This window comes from Pristiophorus japonicus, chromosome 3 (assembly GCF_044704955.1).
Source record: "Pristiophorus japonicus isolate sPriJap1 chromosome 3, sPriJap1.hap1, whole genome shotgun sequence".
Classification (NCBI taxonomy): domain Eukaryota; kingdom Metazoa; phylum Chordata; class Chondrichthyes; family Pristiophoridae; genus Pristiophorus; species Pristiophorus japonicus.
This window is the reverse complement of record NC_091979.1, coordinates 270,927,350-270,943,704: the sequence shown is the minus strand read 5'-3', so window position 1 is coordinate 270,943,704 and position 16,355 is coordinate 270,927,350.

The window sequence follows — 16,355 nt, the reverse complement described above, 5'->3', positions numbered from 1 at the left end:
AGGCCATGGAGGGATTTGAAAACAAGAATGAGAATGTTGAAACCGAGGCATTGTTTAACCGGGAGCCAATGTAGGCCAGCGAGCACAGGTGACGGATGAATGGGACTTGGTGCAGGTTAGGACACGAATGTTTACACAGGGTAGAATGTGGGAGGCCAGCCAAGAGTGCGTTGGAATAGTCAAGTCTAGAGGTAACAAAGGTTTTAGCAGCGGATGAGCTGAGGCAAGTGCAGAGACGGGCGATGTTAGAAGTGGAAATAGGTGGTCTTAGTTATGGCGCGGACATGGGGTCAGAAGCTCATTTCAGAGTCAAGTATAACACCAAGGTTGTGAACAGTGTACATATTCAAATGTAGAGCCTTATATAATGTTGGGGAGAGGGATGGAATCAGTGGCAAGAGAACGGAGTTCGTGGCGAAGACCGAAAACAATGGCTTCAGTCTTCCCAATATTTAATTGGAGAAATTTCTGCTCATATAGAACTGGATGTCAGACAAGCAGTCTTAACAATTTAGAGGCCGTGAAGGATATTCACAAAGGAACTCAATATCAGGTGCTGCATATAATGGGAGGCGATCCAATAATGCCCGTTTTGCGCCACTGCCCGAGATGAATATTTAGGCCTATAACATTTTTTTAATGAAAGCATCAGTTCACAAATCAAAAATGTTGTCTATAGTTATTGCTAATTAATTTTATGTACTAATTATAACTATTATTTCTTTAAATCATGCTTTGGTATAGTTGGAAACATATTTATAATTGTTTCATTTTTTAATCTAATTGTATTTATGTCTTTCAAAAACATATCTGCACAACAGAAAATATTTTCCAGTTGATCACATAAATATTACTGGAAGGCAAAACCATCTGAAAACATGAAAGTTTTATCTGCCATTATTATCTGGTTGTGGTCGACAATGAGTTGGAGTGAAATCCTTTTCGGTTGCGAAAAACCTCTGCATCCTGAGAAGGTGCCCGCATGGTGATGTGCGTACAGTGTATTGCTCCCTGCACCTTGGGGAAGATAGCAATTCAGTAGAATCCTAGAGCCCTGTCAGTCTGAGCCTCCGTGGTCATAAGGAAGCTGATAAAGTCCATCCTATGTGCATACTGGGCTTCAGTGACCTGTCTAATGCAGCAACGTGAGGCATGCTGAGACATAGCGCAAATGTCGACCGCGGAGGCCTGAAAGGAACCGGACGAGTAGAACGACTGCCGCGGTGACCTTGACCTCGACGGACAATGAGGTCCTGAAGGTGTTGGCAGGATGCAGATCTGCCCTGATGAGCTGGCATATCTCACTGATAACCACTTTGTGGAAGCGCAGTCTCCGAAGGCAGGTGTTCTCAGATAAGTCGAGGTAAGACCGCTTCTCCCGCAGGGGGTGTATGGTCTGGTCCTCCTCATCAGTCTGGCACGTCTTAGATTGGGCACATAATGCTGTGGATTAGACGTTGTGCCATTTGCACTCTGCAGCATCTGCATTGTAATCATTGCAGGCTGAGAAATGGCTGGCCGCATTCCAATAACTATAAATATAATGCCGATTGTTCACAAGCAATAAATTTCCCCACTAAGACACCTAAAGTAAAATCCAATCATCCACAGTATGATAAGATGTCTGTTCAGATGGTCACATCACCTGAAAAGAAATCCAGAGAACATCCAAACTCCCCCGAAGTTGAAGCAGCCTTTTCAATGAAGCGATGTGCAATTTACAAAATGGCGTCCACACTGCTGTGATTAGTTCAGATCAGTTCAACTCTTCCACAGCGGTTTTTTCAGCGAGCGAGATTGTGGGCGATATGTGTGCGAGGTGCTGAAAGTGATACTGGGTGATATGCTGGGCATTAGTTTCGGCAAATATGATCTTTATGACAAAAAATGTGGCAGGTCGGTATTATTGAATCTCGGCGTTAAGTATGTGCCGAAAGTAACGCTAGGCGATATTATAGTCATTGGGTTCGCCCATTCTGATGATTCCGTCCAAAAAAAGTGTGCGGACGGTATTTTTTTTATCGCCGTTACGTACATACCGAAAGTAACGCTTGCGTGACCGAGAAATGGGCGTCAGTTTCCATTTTGTGGCTAAATGGGTGATATATGGGCGTTATACCTCATTTCAGCATTAAAATGGACGTTAAATGGGCGATATGCATGCAAAAATAATGGAAAATTTAGCCCAATGTAACTAATTTTTAAAAGAATACTGCTTTACAAATATGCTGTAGTAGCTAGCTCCTCTTGTAATCCAGGTACTTGTAATGTCAGATTTTATTTTGTGGATACTTTGCTGTGTCCCCTGTTGCTTTTTTTTTTGTTCTGTCCTTTTCATTACTACTTTCAGGGTTAAAATCAGGTTTGCTCAAAGAAATAACCTATTCATTCCCAGAGCGTCTGAGTGGAGATCAATTGAATTTTTGTGTTAATTGCAAAGCCATTTGAGGTTGATATCACCAGAAGTAGTTCCAGATTGCTGTTTGCTTCATTCTGCAAATGGTTGAATAAAGTAAAAGAGGTATCTGACGATTCGGAAAGATAGACAAGAAGGGAAAGGAGGTGGGGTAGCTCTGTTAATAAAGGATGATAACAGGGCAGTTGTGAGAGACGATATTGGCTCTAATGAACAAAATGTTGAATCATTGTAGGTGGAGATTAGAGATAGTAAGGGGAAAAAGGTCACTGGTGGGCGTAGTTTATAGGCCTCCAAATAATAACTTCACGGTGGGGCGGGCAATAATCAAGGGAATAATGGAGGCATGTGAAAAAGGAACGGCAGTAGTCATGGGGGATTTTAACCTACATATTGATTGGTCAAATCAAATCGCACAGGGTAGCCTGGAGGAGGAATTCATAGAATGCATACGGGATTGTTTCTTAGAACAGTATGTTACAGAACCTACAAGGGAGCAAGCTATCTTAGATCTGGTCCTGTGTAATGAGACAGGAAAAATAAACGATCTCCTAGTCAAAGATCCTCTCGGAATGAGTGATCACAGTATGGTTGAATTTGTAATACAGATTGAGGGTAAGGAAGTTGTGTCAGAAATGAGCATACTATGCTTAACAAAGGGGACTACAGTGGGATGAGGGCAGAGTTGGCTAAAGTAGACTGGAAACACAGACTAAACAGTGGCACAATTGAGGAACAGTGGAGGACTTTTAAGGAGCTCTTTCATAGTACGCAACAAAAATATATTCCAGTGAAAAAGAAAGGCGGTAAGAGAAGGGATAACCAGCCGTGGATAACTAAGGAAATAAAGTAGAGTATCAAATCAAAGCCCAATGCATATAAGGTGGCCAAGGTTAGTGGGAAACTAGAGGATTGGGAAAATTTTAAACAACAGCAAAGAATGACTAAAATAGCAATAAAGAAAGGAAAGATAGATTATGAAGGTAAACTTGCACAAAACATAAAAACAGATAGTAAAAGCTTTTACAGATATATAAAACGGAAAAGAGTGACTAAAGTAAATGTTGGTCCCTTAGAAGGTGAGAAGGGGGATTTAATAATGGGAAATGTGGAAATGGCTGAGACTTTAAACAATTATTTTGCTTCGGTCTTCACAGTGGAAGACACAAAAACCATGCCAAAAATTGCTGGTCACAGGAATGTGGGAAGGGAGGACCTTGAGACAATCACTATCACTAGGGGGGTAGTGCTGGACAGGCTAATGGGACTCAAGGTAGACAAGTCCCCTGGTCCTGATGAAATGCATTCCAGGTTATTAAAAGAGATGGCGGAAGTTATAGCAGATGCATTCGTTATAATCTACCAAAATTCTCTGGACTCTGGGGAGGTACCAGCGGATTGGAAAGCAGCCAATGTAACGCCTCTGTTTAAAAAAGGGGGCAGACAAAAGGCAGGTAACTATAGGCCGGTTAGTTTAACATCTGTAGTGGGGAAAATGCTTGAAACTATCATTAAGGAAGAAATAGCGGGACATCTAGATAGGAATAGTGCAATCAAGCAGACGCAGCATGGATTCATGAAGGGGAAATCATGTTTAACTAATTTACTGAAATTCTTTGAGGATATAACGAACATGGTGGATAGAGGTGTACCGATGGATGTGGTGTATTTAGATTTCCAAAAGGCATTCGATAAGGTGCCACACAAAAGGTTACTGCAGAAGATAGAGGTACGCGGAGTCAGAGGAAATGTATTAGCATGGATAGAGAATTGGCTGGCGAACAGAAAGCAGAGAGTCGGGATAAATCGGTCCTTTTCGGGTTGGAAATCGGTGGTTAGTGGTGTGCCACAGGGATCGGTGCTGGGACCACAACTGTTTACAATGTACATAGATGACCTGGAAGAGGGGACAGAGTGTAGTGTAACAAAATTTGCAGATGACACAAAGATTAGTGGGAAAGCGGGTTGTGTAGAGGACACAGAGAGGCGGCAAAGAGATTTGGATAGGTTAAGCGAATGGGCTAAGGTTTGGCAGATGGAATACAATGTCGGAAAGTGTGAGGTCATCCACCTTGGGGGAAAAAAAAAATGAATATTATTTGAATGGGGAGAAATTACAACATGCTGAGGTGCAGAGGGACCTGGGGGTCCTTGTGCATGAATCCCAAAAAGTTAGTTTGCAGGTGCAGCAGGTAATCAGGAAGGCGAACGGAATGTTGGCCTTCATTGCGAGAGGGATGGAGTACAAAAGCAGGGAGATCCTGCTGCAACTGTATAGGGTATTGGTTAGGCCACACCTGGAGTACTGCGTGCAGTTTTGGTCACCTTACTTAAGGAAGGATATACTGGCTTTGGAGGGGGTACAGAGACGATTCACTAGGCTGATTCCAGAGATGAGGGGGTTACCTTATGATGATAGATTGAGTAGACTGGGTATTTACTCGTTGGAGTTCAGAAGGATGTGGGGTGATCTTATAGAAACATTTAAAATAATGAAAGGGATAGACAAGATAGAGGCAGAGAGGTTGTTTTCACTGGTCGGGGAGACTAGAACTAGGGGGCATAGCCTCAAAATACGGGGGAGCCAATTTAAAACTGAGTTGAGAAGGAATTTCTTCTCCCAGAGGGTTGTGAATCTGTGGAATTCTCTGCCCAAGGAAGCAGTTGAGGCTAGCTCATTGAATGTATTCAAGTCACAGATAGATAGATTTTTAACCAATAAGGGAATTAAGGGTTACGGGGAGCGGGCGGGTAAGTGGAGCTGAGTCCACGGCCAGATCAGCCATGATCTTATTGAATGGCGGAGCAGGCTTGAGGAGCTAGATGGCCTACTCCTGTTCCTAATTCTTATGTTCTTATGTTCTTATGTAAGAAGTTTTCAGTCAGATCAGACACGTGTATTTGAATCTGACAACTGTTAAGTGGATGCTGTTGATAATCCAGATCCTAATCTCTGGAACTGCGGACATTCTAAGTTTGAAAATCACTGATATACACCTTAGAATGGAACCACATTGTCTTCAAAATAAATACCCCTGCATTTTTAGTTGGCTGCATTGTGTGACACCACAAATCCTGGCCAGAATGGAGATGATTGAAGGGGGAATTACCCAATCATTCATTTAATTTGAAGAGATACACTTTTGATTGTGTTTCTTTCTACTTGAACTTTGAATATACCAGGGGTAAATCTCAAGGATTATACTTCCAGTTGTTCCAAGGCCATCAAGAAAAAAGTGGAAGACTCTACAGGGAAATAAGAACCTCACAAAGTTAGTTAAAGAATGATACTTTGAGACCAGAATTTATATGTATTCGTCGTGAAGGGTTGTGCCCGTGGTTTACTTTTTTCAAGGAGGAATAGGTCATTTTTTTTTTCAAATTCATTCACGTGATGTGGGCAAGGCCAGTATTTATTGCCCACCCCTAATTGCCCTTAAGAAGATGAGCCAGCTTCTTGAATCGCTGCAGTCCATATGGTGAAGATATTCCCACAGTGCTGCTCGATAGGCAATTCCAGCATTTTGTCCCAGCGACGAAAGAACATGCCACAGTAGTTGCAGGCAATGGGTCCCAGCTGTCCTTTCATTTTATTTAAAAGTCTATCTACTTGTGTTATATATATGTTTTTAGTTTTGTATCCCCTTTCTCCTATTTATTATTTATGTATATCTTTAGCTTTCTGAAATCTCAGAATCATGAGAGTAAGGGGATATAAAACACCGGGTGTGCCACATTACCAGATGTTGAGTGTAGGGAGCAAGGGTTGCTTAAGGTGCAGACGTTTGGTGTGGAGTGTAACAAAAATATCTGAGTAAAATCCATCCAAAGTGAGCAGATGTATTTAACATTTACATGACCATGCGTTATCACTTCAGTCATGTTAATATTGCTTCAGCCATTTAACCATCTCGTTTTCTATTTTTTTTTAAGTGCTTTTAAGTACTTGAAGTTCTAGATCCTCTCTTGTATGTATGTATGTATGTACTTTTCCCCCTCACCCTTCCCTTTGTTCTGGTCCTTTTTAAATATTGTTCATCTGTTTTGATGAAGGGTCTATACCTGAAACATTAACTTGTCTGTTCTTGCCACAGATGATGACTAACTTGATGAATGTTTCCAGCCATTTAAATTTTTATTTGAGCAAATATATTATCGAATAGTGTGCTTTTGCTTTGGGCACCTTTAAGTTGTAGTTAGTGGCATTGCAGTATTCTAAAACTACAGTATTTTGTAAAGCAGCTTGTGGAACCCACATAATGAAACTCTACTTATAACTAAAATTAATACCCTATTAGAATCATAGACATTTACAGAATGGAAGGAGGCCATTTCGGCCCATCGTGTCCGCACTGGCCGACCAAGAGCTATCCAGCCTAATCCCACTTTCCAGCTCTTGGTCCATAGCATTCTAGGTTACAGCACTTTTGAAGTGCACATCCAAGTATTTTTTAAATGTGAGGGTTTCTTCCTCTACCACCCTTTCAAGCAGAGAATTTCAGACCCCAACTACCCTCTGGGAGAAAACATTTCCCCTCATATCTCCTCTTAAATCTTGCCCCAATTACTTTAAATTTATGGTCCCCTGGTTGTTGACCCCTCTGTCAAAGGAAACAGGTCCTTCCTATCCACTCTATCCAGGTCCCTCATAATTTTATACACCTCACTCAGGTCTCCCCTTAGCTTCCTCTGTTCCAAAGAAAACAGACCCAGCATCTCCAATCTTTCCTCATAGCCAAAATTCTCCAGTCCAGGCAACATTCTTGCAAATCTCCTCTGCACCCTTTCCAGTACAATCACATTGTTCCTGTAGTGTGGTGACCAGAATTGCACACAGCACTCCAGCTGCAGCCTAACCAGTGTTTTATACCGTTCAAACATAACCTCCTTGCTCTTGTATTCCATGCCTCAACTAATAAAGGCAAGTATTCTATATGCCTTCTTAACCACCTTATCTACCTGGCCTGTTACCTTTAGGGATTTGTGGACCTGCACTCCAAGGTCCCTTTGTTCCTCTACACTTTTCAGTTTTGTACCATTAAATATATATTCCCTTGCCTTGTTAGACCTCCCCAAATGCATTACCTCACACTTATCCGGATTGAATTCCATTTGTCACTGTTCCGTCCACGTGACAAGTACATTGATATCTTCCTGCAATCCGCAGCTTTCTTCTTCATTATCAACCACACAGCCTATTTTAGTGTTATCTGCAAACTTTTTAATCATCCCCCCCAACATTCATAAGAACATAACGCAAGAAATAGGAGCAGAAGTAGGCCATACAGCCCCTCGAGCCTGCTCCGCCATTTAATACAACCACTTCCCTGCCCGCACCCCATAACCCCTTTTCTCTTAAAGGTAAAGAAACTTTCTATTTCGGTCTTAAATTTAAGACAATGACCCAGCTTCCACAGCTCTCTGAGGCAGCGAATTCTGCAAATTTACAACCCCCAGAAGAAATTCCTCATCTCATCTCAATTTTAAATGGGCGGCGCCTTATTCTAAGATTATGTCCCCTAGTTCTAGTCTCCCCCATCAGTGGAAAAATCTTCTCTGCATCCACCTTGTCAAGCCCCCTCATAATCTTATACGTTTCGATAAGATCACCTCTCATTCTTCTGAATTCCAATGAGTAGAGGTCCAACCTACTCAACCTTTCCTCATAAGTCAACCCCCTCATCTCCGGAATCAACCTAGTGAACCTTCTCTGAACTGCCTCCAAAGCAAGTATATCCTTTCTTAAATATGGAAACCAAAACTGTACGTTGTATTCCAGGTGTGGCCTCACCAATACCCTGTATAGACGGTTGAGGAGGATTCTAGTGACGACTTTCCCAGTGACTGATAACAGGGAGATTCCTCTGTAGTTGCTGCAGTCAGACTTGTCCCCTTTTTTAAAGATGGTTACGATTACTGCATCTCTGATCTCCTGGCATGCTCTCCTCCTTCCAGCTGAGAGAGATGAGGCCAATAGTGCCTCTCCGCCTTATTAGTGCCTCAGCGGGGATTCCCGTTGCCTTGTTGAGCTGGTGGATGGCCTTTTCTATCTCGTGCAAGGTTGGGGTTTTGCTGAGATGGTGGCACGTAGCATGCTGCGGGATGAAGTCGAGGACACTTGAGTCAAAGGCAGAGACTCGGTTAAGGAGATCTTCTAAGTGCTCCTTCCAGCGGGTCCTGATTCATCAAGTACACCGAGGCAGTATCTCCCCGTTCTTGGCCAGCAGTGGGGTGGGGCCTTGGATGCTTGGGCCATAGGTGGCCTTGACTGCGGTGAAGAATCCTCGCACATCATGGCTGTCGGCCAGCTACTGAATCTCCTGCGCTTTCTCTACCCACCATCTAGCCACGGCACGGCCCTGGACAATGTTGACCACTTTCTATACCTTGGGGGCCTATTATCAGCAAGGGCAGACATAGACGACGAGATTCAACACTGCCTTTAGTGCGCCAGTGCAGCCTTCGGCCGCTTGAGGAAAAGAGTGTTCGAAGATCAGACCCTCAAATCTGCCACCAAGCTCATGGTCTACAGGGCTATAGTGATACCCGCCCTCCTGTATGGCTCAGAAACATGGACCATATACAGTAGACGCCTTAAATCGCTGGAGAAATATCACCAACGATGTCTCCGCAAGATCCTGCAAATCCCCTGGAAGGACAGATGCACCAACGTTCGTGTCCTCGATCAGGCCAACATCTCCAGCATCAAAGCACTGACCACACTTGACCAGCTCTGTTGGGCAGGCCACATTGTTCACATGCCTGACACAAGACTTCCAAAGCAAGCGCTCTACTCACACCACCTACATGGCAAGCGAGCCCAAGGTGAACAGAGGAAACATTTTAAGGATACCCTCAAAGCCTCCTTGATAAAATACAACATCCCCACCGACACCTGGGAGTCCCTGGCCAAAGACCACCCTAGGAGGTGCATCCAGGAAGGCGCTGTGCACCGAGCCTCATCGCCGAGAGCATGCAGAAAACAGACGCAGGCAATGGAAGGAGCATGTGGCAAATCAGTCCCACCCACCCTTTCCTTCAACGACTGTCTGTCCCACCTGTGACAGAGACTGTGGTTCCCATATTGGACTGTTCAGTCACCTAAGAACACTTTGAGTGGAAGCAAGTCTTCCTCGATTTCGATGACCCTGTATAACTTTAGCAAGACTTCCCTGCATTAATACTCCATCCCCTTCGCAATAAAGGCCAAGATTCCATTGGCCTTCCTGATCACTTGCTGTACCTCATACTAACCTTTTGTGTTTCACGCACCAGGACCCCCAGGTCCCGCTGTACTGCAGCACTTTGTAATTTTTCTCTATTTAAATAATCACTTGCTCTGATTTTTTTTCTGCCAAAGTGCATAATCTCACACTTTCCAACATTATACTCCATCTGCCAAATTTTTGCCCACTCAGCCAGTCTGTCCTTTTGCAGATTTTTTGTGTCCTCCTCGCATTGCATTTCCTCCCATCTTTGTATTGTCAGCAAATTTGGTTATGTTATACTCAAGTCCAAGTCATTGATATATATCACAAAAAGCAAGGAACCCAGCACTGAGCCCTGCAGAATTCCACTGGATACAGCCTTCCAGTCACAAAAATATCCATTGACCATTACCCTTAGCTTCCTGCCTCTGAGCCAATTTTGGATCTAACTTGCCACTTTGCCTTGGATTCCATGGGCTTTTACTTTTGTGACCAGTCTGCCATGTGGGTGGTGGTGTGAGCTGTGAGGGGGATGCTAAGAGGTTGCAGGGTGACTTGGACAGGTTAGGTGAGTGGGCAAATGCATGGCAGATGCAGTATAATGTGGATAAATGTGAGGTTATCCACTTTGGGGGCAAAAACGCAAAGACAGACTATTATCTGAATGGCGGCAGATTAGGAAAAGGGGAGGTGCAACGAGACCTGGGTTTCATGGTTCATCAGTCATTGAAAGTTGGCATACAGGTACAGCAGGCGGGGAAGGTGGCAAATGGTATGTTGGCCTTCATAGCGAAGGGATTTGAGTATAGGAGCAGGGAGGTCTTACTGCAGTTGTACAGGGCCTTGGTGAGGCCTCACCTGGAATAGCGTGTTCAGTTTTGGTCTCCTAATCTGAGGAAGGACGTTCTTGCTATTGAGGGAGTGCAGCGAAGGTTCACCAGACTGATTCCCGGGATGGCAGGACTGACATATGAGGAGACTGGATCAACTGGGCCTTTATATAGTGGAGGTTAGAAGGATGAGAGGGGATCTCATAGAAACATATAAGATTCTGACAGGACGGGACAGGTTAGATGCGAGTAGAATGTTCCCAATGTTGGGGAAGTCCAGAACCAGGGTCACAGTCTTAGGATAAGGGGTAAGCCGTTTAGTTCTGAGATGAGAAACTTCTTCACTCGGAGTTATTAATCTGTGGAATTCCCTGCCACAGAGAGTTGTTGATGCCAGTTCATTGGATATATTCAAGAGGCAGTTAGAAATGGCCCTTACGGTTAAAGGGATCAAGGGGTATGGAGAGAAAGCAGGAAAGGGATACTGAGGGAATGATCAGCCTTGATCTTATTGAATGGTGGTGCAGGCTCGAAGGGCCTACTCCTGCACCTATTTTTTATGTTTCTGTTATCAAAAGCTTTGCTAAAGTCCATATACACTACATCATATGCACTACCCTCATCGACCCTCCTGGTTACCTCCTCTCAAAATTCAATCAAGTTAGTCAGACACGACCTTCCCTTAACAAATCCATCCTGACTGTCCCTGATTAATGCATGTCTTTCCAAATGAAGATTTATCCTGTCCCTCAGGATTTTTCCAATAATTTTCCCACCACTGAGGTTAGACTGATTGGCCTGTAATTACTCAGTCTATCCCCTTCTCCCTTCTTAAACAAAGATACAACATTAACAGTCGTCTGGCACGACACCTGTAACCAGAGAGGACTGGAAAATGATTGTCAGAGCCTCTTTTGCTTCTCTAACAGCCTGGGATACATTTCATCCAGGCCTGGGGAATTATCCACTTTCAAAGCTGCTAAGCCCCGTAATAGTTCCTCTCTCACCATGTTTATCTCATTTAATATTTCACACTCCTCCTCCCTCTCTTTTGTGAAAACAGATGCAAAGTATTCATTAAGAATCATACCCACATCTTCTGCCTCCACACACAGATTTCCTTTATGGTCTCTAATAGGCCCCACTCTTTCTCTAGTTATCCTCTTGCTCTTAAGGTATTTATAAAACATCTCTGGGTTTTCCCTGATTTTACTTGCCAACATTCTTTCTTGCTCTCACTTTGCTTTCCTGGTATCTTCTGCACTTCTTATACTCTAGATTCTCTGCAGTGTTGAGCTCTCAGAATCTGTCATAAGCTTCCCTTTTTTTCTTTCTTACCCTGTATGTCCCTTGACATCCAGGGGGCTCTTGAAGGGAACATACTTGCTCTGTACCCTCAGGATCTCCTCCTTGAATGCCTCCCACTGCTCTAATACTGATTTACCATCAAGTAGCCATTTCCAGTCCATTTTGGCCAAATCCCATTTCAGCTCAGCAAAATTGGCATTACCCCAATTGAGAATATTTTTCCTGGTCCACCTTTGTCCTTTTCCATAACTATCCTAAATCTTACTGAATTGTGATCACTAGCACCAAAATGCTCTCCCACTGATACCCCTTCCACCTGCCCCTCTTCATTCCCGAAAACCAAGTCCAGAATCGCCCCCTCCCTTGTTGGGCTTGTTACATACTGGCTAAAGAAGTTCTCCTGAATGCATTTTAGGAATTACGTGCCCTCTGTACCATTCACACTGCTTTTTTCCCAGTTAATATTAGGGTAGTTGAAATCCCCCACTATTACAGCTCTGTAGTTTTTGCACTTCGCAGCAATTTGTCCACGTATTTGTTCTTCTATCTCCCTCTGACTGTTTGGAGGTCTATAGTACACTCCCAGTCGTGTGATCACCCTTTTTTGTTCTTCAATTCAACCCATATGGCCTTGTTTGGTGACCCCTCTAATACATCGTCCCTTCTCACAGCTGTAATTGTTTAATTCATTCTGCGACCCCCTCCCCTCCTTTGTTTACCCCCCTCTCTATCCCATCTGAAAACCCTGTAACTAGGAATGTTAAGCTGCCATGCCTGTCCTCCTTTCAAAAATGTTTCAGTAATGGCTAGAATATCGTATTCCCAAGTATCTATCTGTGCTCTCAGCTCATCTGTCATATTCCCTATACTCCTTGCATTGAAGTATAAACCATTTAGTGGTACCAAACTCTCTTGTTGAATATTTTCCAGCCGTTTCCGCTGTCTTCCAAATTCACTTTCTACTTTTCTGCTGCCTAATTCTAGCTTTGCGTCTCTCCCCACTGACTCTATTCTCTGGTTCCCATCCCCCTGCCAAACCAGTTTAAAGCCTCGCCAACAGCACTAGCAAACCCTCCAATGAGGATACTGGTCACTGCTCTGTTGATGTGCACCTCATCTAGCTTGTACCGCTCCCACCTCCCCCAGAAACTGTCCCTTTGCCTCAGTAATCTAAAGCCCTCCCACCTGCACCATCTCTCCAGCCACGCATTTATCTCTATCCTCCTATTTCTGTACTCACTAGCAAGTGGCACTGGCAGTAACCCGAACATTACTACCTTTTGAGGTCCTGCTTTTTAAATCTCTCTCCGAGCTCCCTAAACTCTGAATACAGGACCTTGTCCCTCTTTCTACCTATGTCATTGGTACCAATATGGACCACAACCTCTGGCTGTTCACCACCTCCCCCCAGAATGACTTGCAGCCGCTCAGTGACATCCTTGACCCTGGCACCAGGGAGGCAACATACCATCCCGGAGTCATGGCTGCGATCGCAGAAATATGCCTGTCTGCTCCCCCATTCTTCTTCCTGCCCAACCGCACCAACCCCCCCCCATGTGCAGCTGAGCCACCTGTGGTGCCGTGGACTTGGCTCTGGCTGCACTCCCCAGAGGCACCATCGCCCCCACTAGTACTCAGAACAGAGTACTGGTTGGAGAGTGAGATGCACTCGGGGGACTCCTGCCCTACCTGCCTAGTCCTCCTCTTCTGTCTGGAGGTCACCCACTTCCTCCCTGTCTGCACCCTTTAGCTGCGAGGTGGTGAGGGACCCGAGGTATGGAGGGTGAGGGTGGGAGCCACTGGGGTCCTGTTTGCTTTTGTTAGCTGCACCCCGCTCCATCTTGCTTCTTGGTGAGTCGCTGGAGAGGACAGGATGGCCGCCGTCATTACCCGCACCACATGCCACAAGACAGAGCGGGCCAAAGGGACACAGAGCAGGCCACCGCTCAAGCTCCGAAATGCGGAGCTCAAGTTGCTGCATCTGGAGACACTTCCTGCACACGCAGTCGTCCAGGCTACGCGAAGCATCCAGAACTTCCCACATACCACAGGATGTTGTCCACATGCCTGACATGAGACTTCCTAAGCAAGTGCTCTACTCAGAACTCCGACATGGCAAGGGAGCCTCAGGTGGGCAGAGGAAATGCTTCAAGGACACCCTCCAAGCCTCCTTGAAAAAATGTTACATCCCAACCAGCAGCTGGGAATCCCTGACCCAAGACCGCCCAAAGTGGAGGAAGAGCATCCGGGAGGGCGCTGAGCATGTCGAGTCTAGTCGCCAAGAGCATGCAGAAAACAAGCAAAGACAACAGAAGGAATGAGCGGCAAATCAGGCTCCCCACTCACCCTTTCCTTCAACCACAGTCTGCCCCACCTGTAATTCCCGCATTGGACTGCAGCCACCTGGGAACTCACTTTTAGAGTGGAAGAGTCTTCCTTGATTTTGAGGGACTGCCTATGATGGTGATGACTACCTCAAGAAACGTGCTATCCACGTAGCTGTCAGCCTCGCGGATGCACCGCAGTGACTCCCAACTGCCGTTCAAGCTCTGAAACTCTAGGTTGGGACTTATGGCAGGATTTATAGCCAATGTTCCCTTTAAGCTGGGTAGCCGTTCTGGAGTTCCTGTGCAGCCGGCTCGCCAGCTTTTAAATGGGGGAAAACCCAAACGGGCTACGTACCCAGGAAAAGATTAAAGGGAATATTGCTTTGGTTTTGTCTTCACAAAGGAAGACACAAATAACCTTCCAGAAATACAAGGGGACCAAGGATCTAGTGAGAAGGAGCAACTGAAGGAAATCCTTATTAGGTGGGAAATAGTGTTAGGAAAATTGATGGGATTGAAGGCCGATAAATCCCCGGGGCCTGATAGCCTGCATCCCAGAGTACTTAAGTAGCCCTACAAATAGTAGATGCATTGGTGATCATTTTCCAACAGTCTATCGACTCTGGATCAGTTCCTATGGACTGGAGGGTAACTAATGTAACACCACTTTTTAAGAAAGGAGGGAGAGAGAAAACAGGTAATTATAGACCGGTTAGCCTGACATCAGTAGTGGGGAAAAATGTTGGAATCAATTATTAAAGATGAAATAACAGCACATTTGGAAAGCAGTGACGGGTTCAGCCCAAGTCAGCATGGATTTATGAAAGGGAAATCCTGCTTGACAAATCTAGAATTTTTTGAGGATGTAACTAGTAGAGTGGACAAGGGAGAACCAGTGGATGTGGTGTATTTGGACTTTCAAAAGGCTTTTGACAAGGTCCCACACAAGAGATTGGTGTGCAAAATTAAAGCACATGGTATTGGGGGTAATGTACTGACGTGGATAGAGAACTGGTTGGCAGACAGGAAGCAGAGTCGGGACAAACGGGTCCTTTTCAAAATGGCAGGCAGTGACTAGTGGGGTACCGCAGGGCTCAGTGCTGGGACCCCAGCTATTTACAATATACATTAATGATTTGGATGAGGGAATTGATTGTAATATCTCCAAGTTTGCAGATGACACTAAGCTGGGTGGCAGTGTGAGCTGTGAGGAGGGCGCTAAAAGGCTGCAGGGTGACTTGGACAGGTTAGGTGAGTGGGCAAACGCGTGGCAGATGCAGCATAATATGGATAAATGTGAGGTTATTCACTTTAGTGGCAAAAACACGAAGGCAGATTATCTGAATGGCGGCAGATTAGGAAAAGGGGAGGTGCAGCGAGAACTAGGTGCTATGGTATATCAGTCATTTAAAGTTGGTATGCAGGTACAGCAGGCGGTGAAGGCGGCAAATGGTATGTTGACCTTCATAGCTAGGGGATTTGAGTATAGGAGCAGGAAGGTCTTACTGCAGTTGTACAGGGCCTTGGTGAGGCCTCACCTGGAATATTGCGTTCAGTTTTGATCTCCTAATCTGAGGAAGGACGTTCTTGCAATTGAGGGTGTGCAGCAAAGGTTCACCAGACCGATTCCTGGGATGGCAAGACTGACATATGAGGAGAGACTGGATCGATTTGGCCTTTATTCACTGGAGTTTAGAAGGATGAGAGGGGATCGCATAGAAACATATAAAATTCTGACGGGACTGGACAGGTTAGATGTAGGAAGAATGTTCCCGATGTTGGGGAAGTCCAGAACCAGGGGACATAGTTTAAGGATAAGGGGTAAGCCATTTAGGACAGGGATGAAGAGAAACTTCTTCACTCAGAGAGTTGTTCACCTGTGGAATTCCCTACTGCAGAGTTGTTGATGCCAGTTCATTGGATATATTCAAGAGGGAGTTAGATATGGCCCTTATGGCTAAAGGGATCAAGGGGTATGGAGAGAAAGCAGGAAAGGGGTACTGAGGTGAATGATCAGCCATGATCTTATTGAATTGGTGGTGCAGGCTCGAAGGGCCGAGTGACCTACTCCTGCACCTATTTTCTATGTTTACAGTGGTCTATTTACTCAACAAACAGTGTCTCTTTAAACTGAGTCTCTATGAACTACAGCAAACAGACTGAAACTACAGCAGAGTATTCAGAGTACAGCAGAATTATTTCTCCAGCAAAATACAGAGTGTTGGATAGTTGCAAAATACAAATTATGTGCATAAAATCAATTCCA